Source organism: Pteropus alecto, unplaced genomic scaffold, assembly GCF_000325575.1.
Source record: "Pteropus alecto unplaced genomic scaffold, ASM32557v1 scaffold16, whole genome shotgun sequence".
NCBI lineage: Eukaryota > Metazoa > Chordata > Mammalia > Chiroptera > Pteropodidae > Pteropus > Pteropus alecto.
In genome coordinates, this window is record NW_006438867.1 from 7,202,083 (window position 1) to 7,212,017 (window position 9,935).

Sequence of the window (9,935 nt, forward strand, 5' to 3'; positions counted from 1 at the left end):
GGAGGCAGTTTCAGAAACTGGATTCCAGTTTAAGTGAAGCTATTTGGCTATACTTGAAATGTGAAAGTATTAGGGTACTAAGTTTCTTTCTACTTGTCCGAAAAGCCCGTCATCATCTTCATTTGTCCCCAGTTTTCCATAAATTCCTGGTCATTTCTGGAGGCAGGTATGACTTAATTTTCCCCAGTTTCGGCTGAACCCGGCGTGTTCTTCCATCTCCAGCTTGTCGGTCGGTCTCACCGAGTCGCCACCTCGTGTGACGCGGTGCCCTAACTAACTACGCAGTAAACGTTACTCTCGTTATGCTTTGCTCTCCCCTTCTCCCCGGATGCCTGGCCCTGCGTCTCATCTTCCTGCTCTTTATCGTAGTCTAGCTCTATCATCTTGGCCAAGTTCCTTTGAATTTTTGGCACTTGGTTTCTGCACCTGTGAGACGAGACGGTCGTATTAGACAATCTGTAAGTAAATTCATTGATCGACAGATATTTATGGACTATCTTCTCAGACGCTGGATAACTCCATCATCGACTGGCCGATTCAGTTATTCATTGCATCTCCTATTCTAATTTGTTTCAGAAAGAGCTTAGGGCAGCTGGGTAATAATAATTTGCTTTCGAAGCATACAAAGCACTTTCAAATGTATGATCCCATTTGATTATCATAATAGTCCTGTGAGGCAGTAAATATAGATCTAATTAGCTCCATGGTACAGATGGGATAAAAGCCCCTTCCAGTAACCCAAATTTGATGATTCCGTAGTCCAACCATTCAGCTTAGACTAGTCAGCGCAATTACGCTGTTTCAGTGATTCTCCAAGTTCAGTGTGTATAAATAAGTCTGCTTAGAGTGGAGATTTCGGACTCACTCTTCGGGGTGAAGCCCAGGAATTCATTTTAACCGGGAATGGCAGCGATCCTGCTCAGGGGTCTGCCGACTGCACCTGGAGACACGCCGTCTCCTGTGTAGCGGTGCCCGGCACAGACGATGCTGCTCAGATGTTTAGCGACGTCACCTGTGGACAGGTGTCGCATCGGTACTGATCCATAGAAATAGAACCCAGACTTTTAAGGATAGGCTATAGAATGGATGCCGTGGGACACTTGACCAAGGAAGCAGATAACTGGCGCTTTAAGGGACTGAGAATAAATGTACCTGCTCTGTGTGCCAAGCTCCCAGGTCGCCTCCCTGCCGCCCTACGCCTTCCGATTGTACCGCACGCACATCCGCACCACCCGCGCTGCTGGGAAACCGTCATCCCGCCCTCTTAACAGCCTCCCTCACCCTTTTCCCTGTGCCGGGGTGGCCTGGCATGGGACGTTCTCACACCAGGGTCTGCCTGCCTGGAACATCACCTCTCAATGAACACAGCCCCTCAGGTGTGGAAGGGCAGGGAGCTGTAGACACAGATCCCGGTGCCTCCGGAATAACACACCCCACGTTTGCGCAAGACCAGGGCGGCTGGGTGTCGGAGCGGGGACAGTGGGGTGTCCCTGCAGCCTCCTGCAGCCTCTGCATAAGTGGCAGCACCGCGGGAGGCAACGAGCAGCGTTTTAAGAGAAACTCTGGGGCTAGCTATGCTCTGCCCACCTCTTCATCTGTTACTACACGGTGTTAAAGGGAAATTGGAGGGAAAAAAAAAAAGTTAAACCGTGACTCTCAGACGGACAGGGAACCAGTAAGATGATGTAATCGGTTCAAAGCACAGACGCATTTCTCGATCAGGAATATTGAAACGCATGTGCATATAGAAGCAAAACTAGCATTTCCCACAGCGTGGGGGTGGGGGGGGCGGATGGAGCTCCGCCCGGCGGCACGCCCCTGTCCACAGACGAGGATTACTTCGTGCCGCCTTCAGCGACCTGCTTCTCAGAGCCCAAGCGCACTGAGAGGGAGACGCGTCAACCCCGAGGCCACCCAGGGTTTCTCCCAGCATCAGTTTCCCTGTGTGGGCTTCGCCGCTCCTGTCGATCAGGTTGCAGGAGGGGATTCGCCCTGAACTGGGCCGTTCTGAGCTTTCTCGTTAAAGCGGGTGTACACACACCCTCTACCGAAGGAAGGTTGTGGACTGTGGGCGTGGGGACAGGGCTGTGGGGGGAAGGCTGCTCCAGAGTCCCCCGTAGGGCAGTGTGTGTGTGTCTGTGTGTTTTGGAAAAGCTCCCCGGAACCTTGCTGCGATGGATGACCGCTCTAAAGCTTGAGGTTCCCACAGTTATCAGTCAAGGCAGTGACTCCAGTCACTTGTCCCTAGTCCCTAGAGAGCTACTGACACCCCTTAGGGCTGTGGTCCGATCACGAAACCATGAAACCGTAGATACCCTCATCTAAAGCATGGAGAAACGCTGAGGTGCCTCCCTCACAAGCTTTGTTGGAGGATCAGCCAGGATAATGCGCATCGAAGCGTCTGTTCCCTCCCCCCACAGGGTCGGGGGTCACCTCTGTCAGGAGGAGTGGGATCTAGAGTCCCTCCCTTCCTCGAGTCTCCTTCCTGCCTGGTGGACTCAGCAGGTCCCCGACCTGCTCTGAGCCCCGGCTGTCTCATTTTTCCCAAACAGAGACCCGAGTATTTACCTCCCGGGATCTTGTAAGGTTTGAATGACAGACACGTGAAGTACCTGGCACCGTGTGGGTGAGCTTGCTTGCATTCTGCTGCCCGTGGTCCCAGGTCTGCTGGCTCGAGGCTCATGCCCCAGAGTGGGGCTGGAATGGGGGTGGGGAGAGGCATGTCCCCTGCAACGTCCAAATCACAAAACTCCCTTCAAGTCGATCCCCTCACTAGGCTCTCTGAGTTGCCAGGCATGGAGAAAGTGCTGTGATTCAAATAATAGTCCATGGGAACCACTGGTATGTCCCCCTCACCACCCCGTCAAGCATAGTGTATTTAGCATAAGTGCTGATCCTCTGAGGAATTACGAGACATAATCCTCTCGCTTTAGGGAATTTATATTTAATTGGAAATATAAGCTTCCCAGGAAGGAAATACTGTAAGAGTAAAATAGGACTGAATACTGTGAAAAGAAGTAACGTAAATAAGTGGTAAATGCTGTAGGTGGTTGGAAAGGGCCCTCGTTCTTTATTTTATGCTTCTTAACAATCCAAATAAAGGCTGATCCTAGCTATGATTTTGTTGGCAATTTACAGGGGCAAAGAACCGAGGGAGGTGTGTAGATAGTTCTAGAAAGGAAAATCATAGCTACCTCGTGGGAAAGTGTGTCTGTGTGCACATGTGTCAGCCTGGTGGCTAATTATGATCTCAGAGTTCTAAGCTCTTGAAGGATCTGTGGACAAAGCAGCCACAGAAACAGCCTTCGTTCTGAAACCTGGGATTCGACATTGTTTTGAAGATGGGGAGAGAGCCACCCGAAATTCGTGCTTATTCCTTCCTTCATGTAATTTATTTTTGTTTGTTTTTAGAACCATTGGAAAAGAGCCACTTAGAATTGGTTGGCCAGAAGTGGGTTGGTACAGGCAGGACCACGGCTGGGCCGAGTGACAGGCTCTTAGATGCAATGTCGTGATGACAAGTTAAAATGTTTGGCGATAATCGAAATGGGCTTAATCCTTCGTTTGTAGTTAATATGCTGTCACTGACAGTCACAGTTTTCAGTAACTGGAATGAGGATGGTGGGAACGGGTAGCCCAACAGGTGACTGGGACACGGGAGTACTGGCCACTTTCGTGTCTCGTTCTTCTCTTAGTAAAGTTCAAGCTTAAAATGACGAATTTAGACTTTAAGATTTAAATGCTATCGCTCTAAACAGCTCCGTACAAACCCCTTTTATTTAAATTGCTTCCGTGGGACGTCTCGCTGAGGTTATTTTATTGAAACTCTGCCTTTCCTTTATTTCCAAAACTTCGATTCGAGTTTCAAATCGAATATGAAATATCTAGGATTTTGTCTATTGTGTAAAGTATGACACAACTCTAGATGGACAGAAGCCTCACATTCTTTTGGAAACATTACTACTGATCATTTTGGCACAGGGAGCACGGGTCAGACTTTATTTCTCAGAGACTATTCCCCTAATGGTTCCGGCATTGTGGCGGGTGACCCGTGACTGCTCAGGAGCGCGTCTTGTTTCCGGGGTCCTTCCTGAGCCCCGTTCTTTGCTGTGTGTGAGGCAGAGCAGCTATACGTTTGACATTTGTTCACATGTTTCTCCATAAACTTACAGTCTTGGTCCTTCTTCTAAAAGAGGAGTAACCTACACGGGAACTTGAAAATTATACAAGTGACGATTCCTTTTTACCTGCACAGACCTGGAAGGACGCAGCGGGTAAAGAAAATAGAAATCGAGTTTGACCCGCAGCCTCGTCCTGGCTCCATGTGGTGCCGTGGGAATCTCTGGGGGAGACGCGTTGGGGTGGACACGTTTGCTGCTGAATGCTGGGGCCCGGCGGGTCTGACACAAGCAGCATCTGACCGAAGTTCCCTCAGAGGACATTTGAATCTCTTTCTTTTTTTGGCTCCTTTTAGACTGACCACCATTTTCCTACATCATTCTCCGTCTCGTTGCACCCTCCCCTCCCCAGAAAATATGGTGACAGTGAGCCATGATTGGAAAGTGATTAATACGACGTAGGGCTCCAATTTTGATTTCTGGTTTTCAGGAAAGACGATGTGATACTAATGTCCTTTCTTTTCTGAATTGTTCCTTAGCTGCAGAATTACTTAAACAGACAAAACACTCCTGAATCGAGAAGAGTAATATGAAGAACTCCTTCAGGACTTAACAAATACCCACTGAGGATTTTTGAAAGCATGCATTGATTAGCTCCATAATGCGTTTTGGCATAAGCGTCTGCTCACTAGACTAAGAAATATTTATTTTAAAGCACTGACTTGTTTTCCATGTTTCCTGTGAGGGTATAGGTGACATCTGAGGGCGCACATGCTTGGTCAGCTACACGCTCTACTTAGAGATTTAAAAAAATGTCCCTATGAGTCAAAATTCTCATTGTTATTGTAGTGTTCTGCCGATAAATATTTCTCCCGTCTCTGTTTCGCTGTTGGTACTTTTTTTTTTTTAAATTACCAAAAGACACCTGAATAGATGTCATCAGAAATTCCCATTAATAGTCATGTTTTCAGTAAAACTGTGAAACCGGCTTCACATTTCTCTTTCCTCTGCTCCCATCACAAGAGCCCGTGTGGTTCAACTTCTGCCTCTGACCCTGACAGAGGTGGGCACTGCGGCTCCGTCAAGGTTCGCTGTATTTTTTCTATGTCTTTTCACATATACACCAGCCTGCTCTCTCTCTCTCTCTCTCTCTCTCTCTCATTCTCTCTCTCTCTCGTTCTCTCTTTCTTCCTCTTTTTTCTTTTCTCCCTTCCTCCTTCCTTCCTTCCTTTCTTAAAACCTACAGTTGGATCAAGTTATATGTATTTGCAACTTCCTTTTTCTCTTAACTTATCCTTGATATCTTTCCTTCTTTATCCATGTCTGCTCTATTTTTAATAGTGTATTATATTCCGTAGCATTTATGGACAAAGATAACTAAATGATTCCCCCATTGATAAAATTTTAAGATGTAAAACGAACTAACTTCTGCAAAGCATGCTGAGTGATCCTCAGCTGTATGCATTTTTGTATATATTTTAAAATATTTTTGTATGACGGAGTCCTAAAGGTGGAACAGAGTTTTGAATTTTGTCGTGTACTTTGTTATTTTTCCTAAAGGTCACGCCAGGCTGTATTTCTGAATATCGGGGAAGCAATCCCCTTTAGCCTTAGAGACACTGAATGGTGCCAGTTTTATTAGTTTGTGCCAATCTAATGTTTGCCAAATGCGTTCTCATTATTGCCATTTGTGTATTATGACTACTATGAGCATCTTTTCATATGTTCGTTGGCCAGTTCATCAGTGGAAGAGCTTTCCTTTCAATGAGATCATTTAAGGTCTAGTGCTTATCAAGGACAAGTAGCTGCTTGGGATTTAGAGATGACGAAGGCAAAATGTCTCCCTTCACGAGGTACACAAACCAGTGAGCGGCCGTGAGTTGTACACAGATCATCATGAATCATGTTCTGTTCAGTGTGGGCCAAGTTTAAAGCAGAGAGTGTGAGGACAGGGGTGTCAAGGGTAAAGTTTGAGCTGGGGTTTGATGACTTTCCAAGTGGAAAATGGTAAGGCAGGTGGGGAGGGCCCCAGAATAGCAGGCAATTGTTGGCTCACGGTGCCTTTGGCAAGTTGTCCTTGGGGTTGGAGGCGGGATGGGGGGAGCTCTTGGGTGGGAGGGGGTAGGAAATGGAGACGGAAGGCGGTCGGTCGGGGACCAGCTGTAACAGGCATGGGAGGTGAGGCCTGTCTCATGAGGCACAGCGGAGGTTCACCGAATTCTCCTGTTCTCCCAGAGGTGCTTTTTATTACGTGTTATACATATGTATCGACAGATTCGTGACCCTAGGTCGTCAGCCTAGCCTATTATTCACTCTTCCTATTCTTGTGTCTTTTCTTCTATAGCAGATCATTCTGATGGAAGTTTTCCTCATGGTCTCTGCAATCACATCCATCAGCAAGGTTGTTCTGAATTTCAGCCGCCTTCCGATTCAGGAGTGACTTGATTGGCAGTTGCTTTCCTTCATTCCCCACGGTTAATGGAAAGTGGATTGCAACACGGATTAAAGTATTTCTGTTTCTTTGAAGCTTCATTGTAAGATGCTCAGCTAGACTTCTTTTTTTTTGGAAACAAGTTCCCTTAAGCCAGTCAATAAAATAATTTATTCCATTAAAGATATTTATGGGATTTTTTCCGGATGATAGTTCATGGTAGTTGAGACTCGTTGTGTTTTCCGGCTATTAGTGGTTTTCGATAGTTACAGACGCAGCACATCTCTTAACAAATTAAGAAACTGACTGGATTTTGTTAACCAGTGTCACCAGAAAAAAATTTAAAAAATAATAAAAAATTTAGAAATCGACCGAAGCACAAACCCTGAAATATGTACTCTGTGAAAGTCTCTCCAGGTGGGCTTCTCTGTCCTTATGCTGTCACCAGATATTTGTCTACATGTTCCATTACTGCTGTGTCTTGAATGTACATTTCTCCTGTTTGCATTTTCTTTCATTTTTGCCCAAGATCAACCTCTTTCTGTTTTAAAGCTAGAAGCTCCTCCGCTACCCCCACTCCCCCGAAAAATGCAGGAAGCGACATCTGTGGAAGACACAGAGTGCTTTCTTGGCCTTCTCGGGGACATCTATCGAGATGTGGTTTCATAGAGGGTGAGAAACTGGACAGACTCCTTCGGGACGGAAGTCAAACTTGATAGTGTTTTGTTGGGTTCCCCCATTCCCACCCCGTTCGAGCTTTGTTATTGAACCTGAATAAAACGGATCTCTCGTTATTTTTAATCTTGACTTTTGCTACTAAATTTTCTGAATATTTCAAAAAAAATTTTTTTTGGAGGGGGGAGGTATAGGGGATATAATTTGACTCTGAAGAATTAATTAGGTCTGTGAACATAATTCCTTTTTTTGTTGTTGTTGCCTCCTCCCCCCTAGTCGCTCTTGTGATTTGAAATGTTAGTGAAATTTTGACTTTTCAGATTTCTTTGCAAGGAAAGTCTTTGGTAAAGGATAGGTCATTTGAGTTGGTGCCGGTGAATCGGAGAGGTGCCTTGTACGGCCCTCGTCTGTCCTGAATCTCCCTCTGCTTCGCCGATGGGCACCCTGGCGGTTGCTGGGTCTGGAGACCGTGCTGGGTCAGCAGGCCTTCCTTTTCCAGGGTCACGAAGAACAAAAGACAAGAGCGTGGTGGATGTAGGAGCCGATCATTGAAGGCTAGCAGGTAGGAAGGATGAGGGATGCAAAGCACTTTTTCATTTAAAAGGAGCCAGCCTTCCTGACAGGGTCTATAGATTCAACATCCCAATCAAAATTCCAGCAAGTTATATTGTGCCTATTGACTGGTTCTAAAGTTCGTATGGAGAAGCAAGAGGCCCTGAAGAACCAGCATTAGTATAGAAGGAGAGGAGCAAAGCCAGGGGGTTGATACTACTCGACTTCAGGTCTTATTGTGAGGCTATGGGACAGTAACCAGGACACTGTGGTATTGGCAAAATGGCAGACAAATAGATCGATGAAGCAGAATAGAGATTCCAGAAATAGACTCACATAAATATAATCGACTGACGTTTGACCAAGGAGCAAAGGAAATTAAGCGGAGAAAGGACAGTCTTTTCGACAAATGCTGCTGAAACAGCTGGGCATCCGCATGCAAAAAAAAGGAAAAAATTTAAATACATATCTTTCACCTTTCACAAAAATTAAATCAAAATAAAATCAGAGACTTAAGTGTAAAATGCAGAACAATCAGATTCATAGAAGATAATATAAGAGAAAATCTAGGTGATGTTGGGTCTTGGCAATGACCCGTGAAAGAGAAAACATTGATAAGTGGAACTTTATTAATAACTTCTTTTGTATGAAAGACACTATTAATAGAATTAAAAATAACACGAGCAAAGAGAAAATATTTGCCAAACATGTAACTGATAAAGAATAGGTATTCAAAATATACAAAAGACTCTTGAACTTCAACAAGAAAACAAATAAGCCAATCAAAAAAAACGGGCAAAAGATTCGAACAGACACTTCGCCGAAGAAGATAAAAGGTGGCAAATAAAGATATGAAAAGATGCTTACCGTCTATATTATTAGGCGGCTGAAAATTAACGCGACAATGAGATACCACTAACGCCCATCAGAAGGACTAAATTTCAAGACATTGACAACACTAAACACTGGTGAGAATGTGGTATGAAGGCAGCTCTCATCCCTTGCTGGTGGGAACGTGAAGTGGTACAGCCACACAGTGGTACAGACACTGTGTGATCCTTACAAAGTCAACGTACTCTTACCGTACGATCCAGCAATCGCTCTCCTCGGTATGAGTTGAAAAAAGGTGCAGGCGAAAACCTGTACACAAATATCTATAGCACTTTTATTCATAGTCATCAAAACCAAGCTGTCCTTCAGTAGGTAGACGGATAAATAAACAGTTGTGTGTCCAGACAATGGAATAGTATTTAGTGATAAAAAGAGATGAGTTATCGATTCATTAAAAGATGTGGAGGAACCTTAAATGCAGATGCTAATGAAAGGAGCTGACGTGAAAAGGCCGTATGATTTCAACTATGCGACATTCTGGAAACGGCAAAACTACGGAGACGGTAAAAAGGTTGGCAGCTGCCGGGAGTTGTGGGTGAAGGGGAAAGACGAACAGGTGGAGCCCAGGATTTATAGGGCCGTGAGATGACTCTGTATGATCCTGTAAAGGTGGACCTTTGTCCAAACCCAGAGAATGTACAACACAAAGAGTGAGCCCTAATATCAACCGCGGACTCTGTTCATAATGCACTGATATCAGTTCATTGGTTGTGACAAATGCACCTCACTAATGCAAAATACCACTCGTTAAGGAACTCTGTACTTTCTGCCCATTTTTCTATAAATCTAAAACCGCTCTAAAAATAGTCTATTAATTAACAAAAAAGAAGTCAAAAAAAAAAAAAAAAAGAGCTGGCCAATTTAACTGGTCGTATGTGACAGGAAACTTCATGAAGCATGCCTTAGTTTCTGACCTTTCCCTCCCGCTGAGTTCTGTATCCCTGGTTCCACCGGCGAGACACTGGCCGCTGCTTCTCAGTGTTGGTTTGTTTTTCGGTTAAGTGCGGACCGAGCATCGGTTGTATGCTAGGTGTCCGGATTCAAGGGAGAGCAAAGCCAATTTAACTGGTCGTATGTGACAGGAAACTTCATGAAGCATGCCTTAGTTTCTGACCTTTCCCTCCCGCTGAGTTCTGTATCCCTGGTTCCACCGGCGAGACACCGGCCGCTGCTTCTCGGTGTTGGTTTGTTTTTCGGTTAAGTGCGGACCGAGCATCGGTTGTATGCTAGGTGTCCGGATTCAAGGGAGAGCAAAGCCGTCTCCCTCT